At 37.8% G+C, this 14,132-nt stretch overlaps 2 pseudogenes; both read left to right on the top strand.

The window, feature by feature from the left end:
• Positions 1 to 1,509: 1,509 nt before the first annotated feature.
• LOC136329765 (histone deacetylase 6 pseudogene) lies at positions 1,510 to 3,460 on the top strand (annotated as a pseudogene).
• Positions 3,461 to 3,478: 18 nt separating this feature from the next.
• Positions 3,479 to 5,098, top strand: LOC136329764 (histone deacetylase 6 pseudogene; annotated as a pseudogene).
• Positions 5,099 to 14,132: the final 9,034 nt, after the last annotated feature.

The following is a 14,132-nucleotide window of genomic DNA, read 5'->3' as shown; positions in this document are numbered from 1 at the left end:
CATGTTAGATATGGTTATACCTACTCTAAGTTTTTCATCTTCATCAGAACACACACACACATACACACACACACACACACACACACATTATTTCTCTTGATTTCCTGGCCTGAAACTTTATCTTACTTTTATAAAATGCTTGAGGCATCACAGCTTTGAGATTTTCTTTTTCTTTCTTTTTTTTTTTTTTTTGAGAGAGAGAGAGAGGGGCAGGGAGAGAGAGGGAGACAGGAACATCAAGCTGCTCCTGTAAATGCCCTGACCAGGGAATCAAACTGTACCCTTGTTGTTTCTTAACCAACTGAGTTAACTGGCCAGGGCCTTCATCAAAATTTTAAGTTCTCACTGTAACCCCAAACTTACATTACTTGATTCAACTTCTCTTGTGAAATACAACTATCCCTAAACCAAATTTTACTTGCAGAGAATACATGGGTATTCAAAGGCTTCTAGGAAGACTAGAAAATAGTGGGAAGGAGATTACTAAGTTTAAAAAACTCTACACTATAAACACACATAAGAGGCTTTGGGAAGGGTTGGGATATGAATCCTCAGGGTACTCCAGCCCTTTCAGTCACTTTTATGGCACTCCTAGAATCTCTTCAGGGGATAAGTCTCCCTGACAACGACCTTCAGTGGCCAGAATTCCATCACAACCAAGCAAGGAAGGAGTAGGCATAATCATACTCAACCCCCCCCCCCAAAAAAAAAAAAACTTCAGCATCACACCCAGGTGAGATGTTAAGAAGTGTGCTGTACTTCACTCCAACCCTAAACCAACAGATGCTAAGAAAGGTAGAATGAAAAATCTCAGCCAAGCAGAAGACCAAACCTAGTCATGGATTTCAAGGGCTGGACAGAAACTTTGATGCCAAGACATTGTCTGATACTACATTGGTAGTTGATGAACAGCTAAATAAATTCCACTGCCTCTGGGATAACAGCCACCCTGAAAGCCCCAATTGGCTCCATACCATCAAGGACCAACTGATCTAGGAGAGCCTCCTGGACTCCTGAGAAGGAAACGCTCATATTGGGTCACAATCTAGAACAGTGATTTTCAACTATTGGTCTGCAGATCAGTGTCGGTCGACCAAAAATTTCCTGGAGGTCTCTGAAATAGTTAAAAACCCTAATGTTGTATGAAGATTATAGATCCAATGATTCCAGTCGAATTTGCTTATGCTCAGGGTGATTGCAATTTATCAGCCTATATCATCGATGAAAATATTATTGAGGTTGTCTTAGATATCTTTGAAACTTGTAGGCTCTTTCTAACATTTTGTACTGTGCAGAGCACTTGGATATCATGTTCAATAGACAAAAAACATTCAAGCAAATTTATGTAGTGGTCAATACACCATACACGTGAAATCTAGAAATCAAGTTTGTACTATGTTTTACTGTTATGCATGGTAAAATAAAACTTTATTTTCTGCATTTTTCTGTTTTCAGTTGACTAGGTCACAGGTTCCCAAGTGTAAAAAGTTGAAAACTACTGGTCTAGATCACATTGATCTGATGGAGACAATCTAATACCTGAATGAGAGAGAACTCTGTATCTTAACAGACCCCTATGATTAACTTTATTTGTATTGGACCTTATTCATCTGCATATGCCTGTCTTCAGGCTCCATCCTCAGGCTAACAGATGTGATTCTGGGAGCCAAGATTCAGAATGGCATAGCCATCATCAGGCTTCCTGGACACTATGCTCAACACTGTTGGATATTGCATGCTCAACTTTATGACTGTGGCTTCTCATTATGCTCAAGAGAAGCATGGCAATCGTAGGGTCCTTATCATGAATTGGGATATATACCATGGTCAAAGAACACGGCTCACCTCTGACCAGGACCCCAGTATTTTCTATATTTCTATTCACTGTTTATGAGCAGGGTTGATTTTGACCCCACCTGAAGACCTCTAACTGGTTCACCATCACTGTGTCTTGGAACCAGGTGAAGATAGCAGATACAAACTATATTGCCACTTTCCTGCAAGTCCTGCTGTCTGCTTCCCTTGAGTTCCAGCCCCAGATTTTCCTAGTAACTATTGAATATGATGGTCTCCAAAGGGAACTCAAAAGTAAGATGGCCGTCACTCCCAGGGTTTGCTCAGCTAAGTCTCCTGCTTAAGAGTCTGGCAGGAGGCAGGCTAATCCTGTTTCTGGAGGGTGGCCAAAACCTCTATTCCCTGGCTGAGAGCATCAGTGCCTCACTCTGGCTCCACAGCCTCCTGGAAAAACCTTGCCTTATGCTGGAATCTCCTGAATGCCCCTGCTCCAGTGCTCAGTCACTGTCTTGTGCTCTGGAAGCTATGGAGCGTTTCTGAGAGGTCCTTGTAAAATCAGGTGAGACTGTGGAGGAACACATGGAGAAGGCAATACAGAGGAGCAGGAGGAGGTGGAACATGAAGTCCCCTTTTCTTCCAATCTTGATGTGGTCAGTGCTGTAGGCTCACACAGGGCTGCTCTATTACTGAAAGATGATGAGTCACTACAACTTGTGGGTCAACTGACACCCCAAGATGTCCCAGTGTGTCTCACAGATCATGTGCCTTCTATATCTGAGGGATCTGGGCCTTGCATGGTGCTGCTTCATGCTGCCTGCATGTCTACCACAGAGGCTGAGCTGCTCACTGGCCACAATACTGAGTATGTGGGCCATCTATGGGCCGTGGAGAAGATTAAAACCTAGAAGCTACAGATAAAGAGTGCCAACTTTGACTTCATCTATATCTGTCCAGCATCCTCACCTGTGCGCAGCTGACCACTGGCACCACATGCTGCCTTGGTTGTAGAAGCGATTTTAAGTGGTGTTGGGTAGAACCTCCTCCAGGACACCATGCAGAGAATAATCTCTGCTTACAGTTTCTACTTTTTCATCTCTGTGGCTGTGGCTACTGACCATGCCAGCCATCATTAGGCATGCACTCTGGATCCTGATCATGGACTGGAATGTCCATGACCATAATGGAACTCATGACATACTTGAGGAGAATCATATTTTACAACTCCCTGTACCACTATGATTATGACATCTTTTTCATAGGGCATGTGGATGCTAGCAAGGAGCTGCAGGCTCAGGCTTTACCATCTACTTGGCCTGGAATGGGCCCCGAATTGGTGATAGATAGTGCCTAGCTGCTTGTCATCATCTGGTGCTTCCTATTGCCCATGAGTTTAACACAACACTGGTGCTGGTCTCAGCAAGCTTGATAAGACATAGAAATATAGGCTGGGGGTTTGCCAGGTATCACCTGAGGTAGGTGACTACCTTACATATCTGCTGATGGGCTTTTCCAGTAGTCACATTATCCAATCCTAGATGGTGGCTATAGCCTGACATCCATCTGGGAGTAAATGGTCACCTGCACCTGCACCTTCCTTGGAGACCTGCTACCCCTGCTGATTCTACCTTGGCCCACACTATCAGGGTTCCTGGCCTCAATTATTTAGACCAGGGGTTGGGAACCTATGGCTCTCAAGCCAGATGTGGCTCTTTTGATGGCTGAATCTAGCTCACAGACAAATCTTTAATAAAAAAATAATAACTTTAAAAATATAAAACATTCTTATGTATTGCAATCCATTCATTTCCTACCACTCATGTTCATGGTTGCAGGTAGCTGGAGCTAATCACAGCTGTCCTCTGGGACAACACCAAATTTTTATTGGATAATGCATAACATACATGGGTCATTGTATGGTTCTCATGGAATTACATTTAAAAATATGGGCCCTGGCCAGTTGGCTCAGCGGTAGAGCGTCAGCCTAGCATGCAGAGGACCCGGTTTCGATTCCCGGCCAGGGCACACAGGAGAAGCGCCCATTTGCTTCTTCACCCCTCCGCTGCGCCTTCCTCTCTGTCTCTCTCTTCCCCTCCTGCAGCCAAGGCTCCATTAGAGCAAAGATGGCCCGGGCGCTGGGGATGGCTCTGTGGCCTCTGCCTCAGGCGCTAGAGTGGCTCTGGTCGCAACATGGTGACGCCCAGGATGGGCAGAGCATCACCCCCTGGTGGGCAGAGCGTCACCCCATGGTGGGCGTGCCGGGTGGATCCCGGTCGGGTGCATGCGGGAGTCTGTCTGACTGTCTCTCCCTGTTTCCAGCTTCAGAAAAATGAAAAAAAAAAAAATATGTGGCGTTTATGGCTCTCTCAGCCAAAAAGCTTCCTGACCCCTGATTTAGACCATCCAAGTCCATCACAGACAACAGTGTCACTTGCAGGTCACAAAGGTGGAAGACAAGGAGGGACCTTTGAGTTATAAGTCAATTATCAAGGAGGTACCCCAAACAGCCAATTATGGTTCAAACCCCGAGGGTCTGACCCCACTGGAAAGGAACAATGTGAAAACAGGTATGGGAAAGGTCACCTTAGCATCATCTGAGAAGAGTCCACTCCAGCCCAGACCAAGTCAGAGACAGCTGTGGTGGAGCTCATTCAGGATCAGTACTCAGAGACTGCTATAGGGAGAAAGCCATGCTATACCAGACCACCTCAAAGTAGCCAAGCTGGTTCAAACCCCTTCAGCCTCATTCACTGACAACCAGACTGCTCCAACCCTACATATTCAAGAACCACACTTGAGATATCCTACAGTAAGAGGAATCTAAGACCTTGGAACTAGACAACAAGGCTCGAAAGATCCCACTATTCAGATCACAGAACAGGAAATATTACTAGGAGAGGCAGCTAGAGTTCAGGATATGAATGACTCAGTGCTAGTGCAGGACCTTGGGGGGATACTGATCAGGCCAAGTTTTATGCTATGACATCACTGCCCTGCTGTCCTCATTTGGAGGAGGTATACCCCATTCCTGAAGCAGGTCTATACATGACCCAGTCTTGTCAAGACTATGCAGCACTCCAGGAGAACTGGAGTGTCTGTCTTGATATGTGGTCTACTGCATTGTTACATCAATGCCAATGTGCTCCAGCACCACGAAGGCTCAAGACACCTGCTGGTTCTCAGCTATGTTGACCTGTCTACCTATTGTTACCAATATCAGGCCTATATCAATCACCAGTCTCTCCTAAATGCAGAGAACATCACCCACCAGAACAAGTTTGGGAAGGACATGCTCCACTCACACTAATTCCCAGAACGTGCTTCTATTCTCCATTTTCTCAGGCCCAAGATAGAAAGGATTTAGTTCATCCCCACCTATTTTTTGGATGCAAGGCAGCCTCCATGCCATCCTGAAAAACCTTTACTGATTTAAGTGTAAATATCTGTAATAGGACTGTGATGATCAATTGTAGATCTCTCCCTGCACCCTACCTGCTCCAGGTGTTCCATGTATTCCACCACAGAAGAAAACAGAGGAAACTGAGTGGTCCCAAGAGGGGGTTGATATCAAGATGATAATGCTTTGGAAGGAAGCAGGGTTAACCTACAGGTATGGTGGGGTGGCATATGTAATAAAGTACAAGCTGTTACAAATAAATAAATAAATAATAAATAAATAAAATGAACACACTTGGGCTCCCATATAAAGTGACTATGGGGTTCTAGAGCAGTGCAAAAAGAAAAAAATGTACATCACTTTCCTACACTGCCTAGATTGATTATAACTGATAAAAACAGAAAGAATTTTGAATTTAGGGAGAAAGTATTTCCACCATTCCGTAGATTCCCTCCCCCAGTGCAGCTGCATTAGCATTGATGTTAGTGTTGATTTCTTAGGTTCCCAGGTGAATAGTGTGGAGGTAATTACATTTTTGTGTAATCTTAGCAAAACTGAAAGAGCAATATCCTCTTTCAAATTCAATGAGAAAATGTTAAGCTTTGTGATAGCACAGGTCTTTTTTCTTCTTTAGAGGCATTTCCATTCCCTGAATGAGAAGAGGAGGTAAGATTTTGGCAGAGTACATTTGCTGCTCTTAAATGTATTTAAGAAGGGGTCATGCTCTGCTGTATGGGTCCCTCTTCAAACTATAAGCAATAGCACCTGAAATCTTCCTTTTTAAACCATTCCTAAATTACTCTGCTCTGGTTGTGCAGATGGATATTGTTGTGTGTCTCCTGTAAGATCAAAAGGAAGCACAGATCAACCCAAGGTTGCCTCTGCCCTTTAATACAGTATGTAAAAAGCCAAACCCAACAAAACAGGTGCCTGTGTTAATTGCTACTCTCAAGGGGGTGAATTGGGAGCAAGAAAATGAGCTGAGCTTTAAAACTGTAGTCAGAGTGAACAAAGACCTTGAGACGAGATTAGTAAAAAAGGTTTAAAAAAAATCATCAAGTTAAAAATCTCACCAGTTGAATGGGATAACAGGTGAATGATGGATGCAGGTGGGAAAATGGTATTCTATTGAAAGGAAAGAGTGTGATGTGCAAGGCAATGAGAAAACTCCAGGTTGTGGTGCACGTGTGCATGAGGAACAGATAATGCCTCTCTTGTATGCTCATTGTATTGTCAGAAGCTGCTAGAATAGACCCTCTGGGGAGCTGCTATAAAAGAAGGCAAAACCAAGAGCAATTTTCCATTTTGGTAGAAATTTAGTGGAATTGTAATTGTCATTGTGTTACTTGTTAAGGTCAAATTTTTATGAAAGACAGAACAAAATAAGTAAAACTCTGAAGACATGGCTTTTGTTCAGCCAGACACATTAAGATCCTGTTCCACTGTTACTAGAGTGCAATGATTTTTAACCTCACTGAGACTCAATTTTTGATTCTGTAGAATGAAAATAACAAAAATCCCATTTCTATTCTGTTATAAAAAGTAGCAATACGGGATTTAAAATAACTACAAAAGGAACTAAATAGGTCTTCAAGAATAATAGCTATCATTTGGGTACTAGAAATAACAAAAGAATAAAACATTAATATCAGTGGTACAGTGTGTTTCCCCTTTATGATATAGCTAAGCAAAGCATATGCTGGATCATTGGGATGCTAAAGGAGATGGATGGACTTTGGAGGGAATATGGCAGTTAAAAATACCTTCATTTTTGGTTGTGCATATTTAGCTGCTTTGGAACACAGTTGTTTCCTTATTGAGTTTCAAATATAAGATTGCTACAGTCATAACAAAATATTCAGTGGTAAACCTCATTTGTTATTGTCATTCTCATTTCTTTTAACTTAAAATCAGGATAAAGCTGTATTACAAATACCTTTAAAAAAAGACATTGGGTGAAGTATTCAACATATATGTTGTGTTATCTTGGACAGCCAATGAGTTCTATGGATCTTTAACATGAAAGGGTGAGTCTTTGTGTGCTAATATTTGAACATCATTCATCATGCCTGAAAAACGAACAAGCAAATGAAAACAGAGAAACAATAACAAAGGTTAAAAGAACCCCAATAAACCAAAACTTATTGTACCAAAAAAAAACAGAAATGTTTTGTGACTGAAATAAGTTTGTAAAAATTAGGAACATAGTAAAGTGTTTGGCATCCTGTGTATTTGTGAATGAATAATATGTGAATGAATGAATGGATTTAAATTAATTCTTACGATACCAGATTAACTTTCCTGATAATCGTTATTATCACACCATCATGCCCTTGCACAAGAATCAAGTCCTATCTTTCTCAAAGGATAAAAGAGGGTCTACTATAGTCATAGACAGCCATGACATGACACTTAGAACAGAGTGAAAGTAAACGCAGACATCTAGCAAGTTTTAGCTACATTATTTTCACCAGTAGAATGCATTTTCAAAATATCTCCTAGGAAAGGGGTCAAACTGGATCATTAGCATCAATTTTTTTTCTATGCTATCATCCTCCTTAAATCAAATTATTTCTAAATTTGCACCTGTGCAGTTCACAACCACTCAACTGCTGGCTCTGTTATCTCCTCTTGAGTTGTACTTTGTTTTCCTTTTTCTTAATGCACAAACTTGACTGTCAGTAGAACCCGCTGAATAAGAAGCTGTCAGGAATTCCCACAAATAATTAAAGCATAAAAATAAATAATTAATGATTAGTGTGAAAGAATGTTCCTTTTCTTTCTGTAATGCACTTTGTGAGGAAAGAACACAGAAGAGCCAAGATAATCAAAAGCCCAAATGCTGGTTTTCCCTTACACATTTACATTGCTTCTTTATTTTTCATGAGTATTTATTGTTTTAAAACAGTAACATTTTTATTTTACCAGTGTAGAGAAATTGCAATTTGAACTGATTTTCTTTAGAGAAAGAGCAGGCTATATCATATTAAAGTAATTAAAATTTAGTTTTAGAATTTAAAATATTAGCTCATAAATATTCTGTCTGAACTTTGGACAGTTCCTTTCTGTTATTCTCTCTTATCTCTCGGTCTCAGAAACACCTTTCTTTCATTTTTTCTCCTATTTTCCATGTACAACAATAGAGAAAAATAAAGAAATGCAAAAGGAGATAGGCAGATTGGATAGGATAGCTTTAACTGAGCTTCAAAACAGAAGCTCTTTGCTGCTTGTCATTTCATTTAGAATTCAGAACTATAGACCAGAGAACATAAGATCTCTTTTATTGGGGGAAGGTCTTACCTCTGATTGCCAGTTTAGATACTCCTTTAAGGGTATAAAAGGAAGAAAATCATATAACTTCTAAAGAAATGAAACAGATTCTCAATTAAAACAAAAATAAAAAATAGTAATTTATTAAGGAATAAAAACATATCAATATATATACATATATATTTATTTTATTTATTTGTTTACTGAAAACTTCACAAAGGCAGTAATATTTGTTTTGTTCATTAATATTTCTAATGCCTATCAAACAGCAGGTGCTTAACATATTTTTCTGGATACAGACAGAACTTGGATTTAGACTCAAGCAGGCTGGCTCCAGAACCTGATAATAAAATATCTCTTGACTGCTTAGAATATTACGATCGTATTTAAGTGGAGTATTATTTTCTATATCCTGCGTAGTTAAGCACAGGGGAAAAGGTCTTATGATTTCTCTGTTCCCTTAACAAAGTCAAAAACCTAGATCAACCCACAGTTCAGATCACTGAGGTAATAATATTTGATCTCAAAAAGGCTTGGTATATTTCATATTATCTACATAGTATTTATTTAAGCAAACATTAAAAATTCTTCTTGTCCAAGTATTAGAGCTATGTTCTGAAATATGAGCTGGTGGATCTGTTAGTTGTATACCTTGAGGTTAAAATAATCAATGGATTTATTTACTTAACTTTTATTTGGTACATATTGCATTCCAAGTACATTGGCAGGACCAGGTAAATATGTATTATGCATCTTTAGAGTCTACTAAAGTACTCTAAGAATATACTTCAAGTATAGTACTCAATAAAAGTTTACCAATGAGCAAATTCAACAAAATAGTGTATACAGGAAGAGGTAGAGGTTGTGCTCTGTTACTTTTTTTTTTTTTTTTTGGTATTTTTCTAAAGTGAGAAGCAGGGGAGGGAGGTTCCAATGGGGCTTTGGCTGAGAGAGGAGAAGAAAAGACAGAGAGAAAGGAGAGGGGGAAGGGTAGAGAAGCAGATAGGCACTTCTCCTGCATGCCATGGCCGGGAATCGAACCCGGGACTTCTAAATACATGCTGGGCCAATGCTCTACTGCTGAGCCAACCGGCCATGGCCTGTACTCTGTTACTTTTGAAGTATCTCTGGGACACTAAGAGTAGAGTAGAAAAAAACAGAAGAAAAATTCTAAAGCCCAACAAAATTTAAGAAAAGGCAGAGGAGGCTGAGAGAAAAATAAATGGAATAATAAGAAGTACATCAAGAAAGTTTGATAAACACCATAGGATATTCTTTTTTGTTTAGATAATTTAATAAATAATGAAGTTGTCTATGTTCAATAGTGTCAATTTTTATAGATCTTGATAAGAAACATTTCTTGCTTATTTTTAACCTTACACTTTAAAAAATTGTAAAAACACAATATAGACCCACTAATGTACAACTTATAAAGTACTGCTAACTAAACAACCACATAGCCACTGATTGGGTCAAATAGCATTCCAGAAACCTCTTGCATGTCCGACCTGCTTTCATAGGTTTGTGATTAAACCTGAATATATATCTATTCTAAAAAATTTCCCAAATGATTCTGATGTAAACACAGGTCTACTGTTCTATACCAATGAAATAAGATGAAATATAAATCGATCGATTTCCTGTGTAATAAAAAGCCTGAATAAAGAGCTTGCTCTTAACTCTTTGAGTAACTGAGGCAAAAAATTTATTGTTTTGAACATGTTTGCTTGAATTTCCTTTTACACTTGATTTGAAAAGGGTACACAGTAAAGACAACCAATAGAAATTTAAAAGTTAGATTTGTTTGTAAGAAGAAATAGAAATTTAAAGCGAGACCCTTTGAATCTTTTAAAAAATATTGTGGCAGAGCAAGCTAAAAAATTAATGTCTGTAGAAGATGTGGTTGAGTTTTCTCTCCCTTGGCTGAAATCTCAACAAACAACAAGCTACAATGAATAAGTCATTTTGAAATGGTTGTGAATAAGAATCCAGATGTTTGGAAGCAAGATACTAGCTGGTAATTTGCTGTGGCCCATCATACAAGCCCTTCCTGAAGGAAGTGATAACAAAGCCAGACTCTGCTTTCTAAATATCCTCTAGAAACCAATCTTGTTGTCACCAACATCAGAACTTCGTTTCAGCTGGCAACCTACCAATATCTGCCTGTAGAGAACTGTTCTCCTCAACTCTCAGATATATATAATTTCTTATTTTGAAGCACCGAACCCAACAAACAGCAAGAAAAGATTATTGAAAACAGCAAGACTATATTCCCATTCATTTTTAGGAAAACCTCTAGTCTTTTTATTTGCATATTATTTTTACCTTTAGACTCTTGGTAGCATAAATTATGAGCGTGTACATCACTATTTGGAGTAATACAAAGGAGTGAAAACATATAGGCTTATACAGTTACTCATGTAGTCCTTCATCGCTATTTAGACTTTTGTAAAGAAAAGGGTTCAGATGCAGCAGTATAAATTACAACATATCAAAAACTGCATTTTTACTAGCAGTTCAACCTGAAGGGTTTATGGATTTTAAAAATGAAATGGTTGGCAGAAGGAAAATTTATGAAACTTACAAAATCATCCGTAACAACCATTACATTTTGGCTGGAACAAGGTCAAAAGCACCTTTTCAGTTCTTTGATAACTTTAATGATTGCCAAAGTTATGTGATCATTTCTTCATTGTCAAAGTAGTGTTTATTAGGAAACTAGATGGAGCATTTCTTTGGCTGCTTAGGGGCCAAGTTGGACAGATAGATCCCTTCAGCATTGCACTAGCCAGCTAAGTTCTAATTAAGTCATTTGAATGTGAGCTTTCTTGGCTCTCCTTCCCCATTTATCCCTTGTCTCTTCTTGGAAGCAAAAACCATGACTCTTGTCCCATGTCCAACCCTCAACTCTTAAATCCCCTCCTCCTGCCTGCAGTAAAGGCATAATGCCTCTTCTTTTTTTAAAAAAAATTATTTATTCATTTTAGAGAGGAAAGAGAGAGAGAGAATGAAAGAGAGAGAGAGAGAGAGGAGAGAGAGAAGGGGGAGAATCAGGAAACATCAACTCCCATATGTGCCTTGACCAGGCAAGCCCAGGGTTTTGAACTGGCAATCTCAGTGTTCCAGGTCAATGCTTTATCCATTGTGCCACCATAGGTCAGGCCATATGCCTCTTATTGAGGAAAAATTACTAACAAGAATTAATAAGAGAAACTTTAGGTTTCTATAGAGTCCTGTGTATATGTTTCCTTTAACCCTATATTATCTAAAATGATCTATTTATGTCTAAATGCCCCTTTCGATTGAATATTCTGCCAGGACAGACATGCCACATTCATTTTTTTTCACCCCTAGAATCTAATATAATTGATGATAAAGAAATACTCCTCAAAACAAACTGAATGGATCATCTAATTCAACTTATTTTATGGATAAGGAAGCTGCCCCCAAAAGTTAAGTGATTTGTTCAAGTTTCCAAGTTGTAGTGTCCTTCTAGTCTGCTAAGAGTTTTAAAATCCAGCTTTTAGGTTTTTATACCACAGGTAATTTGCTTACTCTGTGCTGCGCAGACTCAGCCAGAGAAGACCACATTGAGCGTCTGAGACCACTTGGAGACATCATAAGAGATTCTGGGCAGTTGGGCCATTATTTGGCTGGTGATGTTTAACTCTCTACGTTTTTTCTGATAGTCACAGATTACTTTTACTTCACATGCCCAGTGCCTACTTAAATTATTTTGTTCAAACTCAATATCAAGAAGATAGAATTGTATAATTTGGGTGGGACATATAATTTGACACCTACAACATAAATAATTTGGGTTCCTTTAACTAATAAAATACATTTATATCTTGCTGCACAAAGGCTAACTAGAGATCAATTTTATATATTTATATCTTTAAATATAAGTAACTTTTAAAATTTTTAATTTTTTAGGTATTTAATAATACTTAAAACATTGTGGTTTAATTCAAATAAACTTGCAATTGTTTAGAATTTCACTAGTAAAGTAGAGATCATAATTTCAAAACCAAATACAATTTGCACTTGATTTAAAACACTTGTCTGTGATCAGATAAAAATGTACTCAATTATTGGATTTTTTTCTAGAAACCAAGTATATGTGAATAGCATTTAAACCTATTTAAAACAAAATTATGTTACTTCCCCACTTATATATATTGAATACAGTTTTAAAATATTGTTAGCAATGTTAAATGTCTTAAAATTGATGTTATTTAGATTTTTCTGATACATAGAGTAGACTGTCATTACAGTATTTTATTGCTTTTAGTCTCATAGGTAATATTATCTTCTAAGAAATTATTTTGGGGTATTTTGTTACAAGTTAATTTTCTTTGAGTACTTAAAATGGTTTTCTTATATAGCTAAAGGTTTGACTTATTTTCTATAAAAACTAGGGTATATTATTCAAAATAAAAGATGTTGCTTGTTTTCCAAAAATTTGGGTCAACTATTTAGTTCACATCTTATCTATAACACAGCATTCTTCCTCTTTTAACTATTGTTTTGACTTAAACAGAATCATTCCTTATTTATTGTCCAACAAATGTTAAATTTGGGGATATAATTACATTCATTGGATTAAATGCAATATACAAATAAATGCAGTGTGTTGCTATTTAAGGATTGAGGTGCACTGGAGAATAAAAGATAACACTATTCAAATAAACAGAATCAGGCATCCCCAGTCACCAAATTGGGCTAGAAACTTACCAATGTAGATTTTTAGAAAACTACTGCTAAACTGGCAGAATTAAAATGTACATGTACACACACATGCACACTTTATAAATAAGGAATAAAATGAATACTTATCAGAAAGGTAGGTACTTTGAGAATCTAATATTCTTCTACAATTCATTTTAAGTTACTTTTTGCTTATTTTGTCACTCACATCAAGATAACTATATAGATGCAATAAAGCTACTTTTAAATATTTAATACAATCTATTCTTTTCTGACTAAAGGTCAGTCTGTGTGATCAGTTCTCTTAATTATAAGGCTCAACAAATTTGAACTTTATAAAACTAGAAAAAATATGAAAAAAAGTTGCAAAAATACACTTATGATTAATGGTTTGTTTTTGGTTTGTTTTTGTTAATGTAATTTTATTTTCTTTCTTTTATTAGTAGTCATATTTTTCAATATTTATATTTTATTTAGAAAATTGACTTCAACAGGATGACATTAATCAGTAAGAGTGCATAGGTTTCATGTGAAGATTTCTAGAGCATTTGAACTGTTGATTATGTTGTATACCCATCACCCAAAGTCAGATCATTTTGTCACCTTATATTTGTCCTTGTTTGCACCTGTCACCCCACCCCTCCTGCCTCCCCATTTATTCAAGTCCCTTTCCCTTTCCCCACATTTCCTTCCCCCTGGTGACCACTTCACTTTTATTTATGTCCATAAGTCTCAGTTTTATATTCCACAAATGTGTGAAAAAATAGTTTTTAGCTTTTTCTGACTTACTTATTTCACTCAGTATAAAGTTCTCAAGGTTTCTCTATGTTTTTTCTAAATGTCACTGTCATTGTTTCTTATGATTGAGTAGTATTTCATTGTATGTATGTAGCACATTTTCTTTATCTAATCCTTTATCGAGAGCTGCTTTGGTTGTTTCCATGTCTTGGCCACTGTGAATAAT

The sequence above is a fragment of the Saccopteryx bilineata genome, chromosome 3, assembly GCF_036850765.1.
Source record: "Saccopteryx bilineata isolate mSacBil1 chromosome 3, mSacBil1_pri_phased_curated, whole genome shotgun sequence".
Taxonomy (NCBI): domain Eukaryota; kingdom Metazoa; phylum Chordata; class Mammalia; order Chiroptera; family Emballonuridae; genus Saccopteryx; species Saccopteryx bilineata.
Note: the sequence above shows the minus strand (reverse complement) of the source record. Positions and strands in the feature narration are given on the sequence as shown.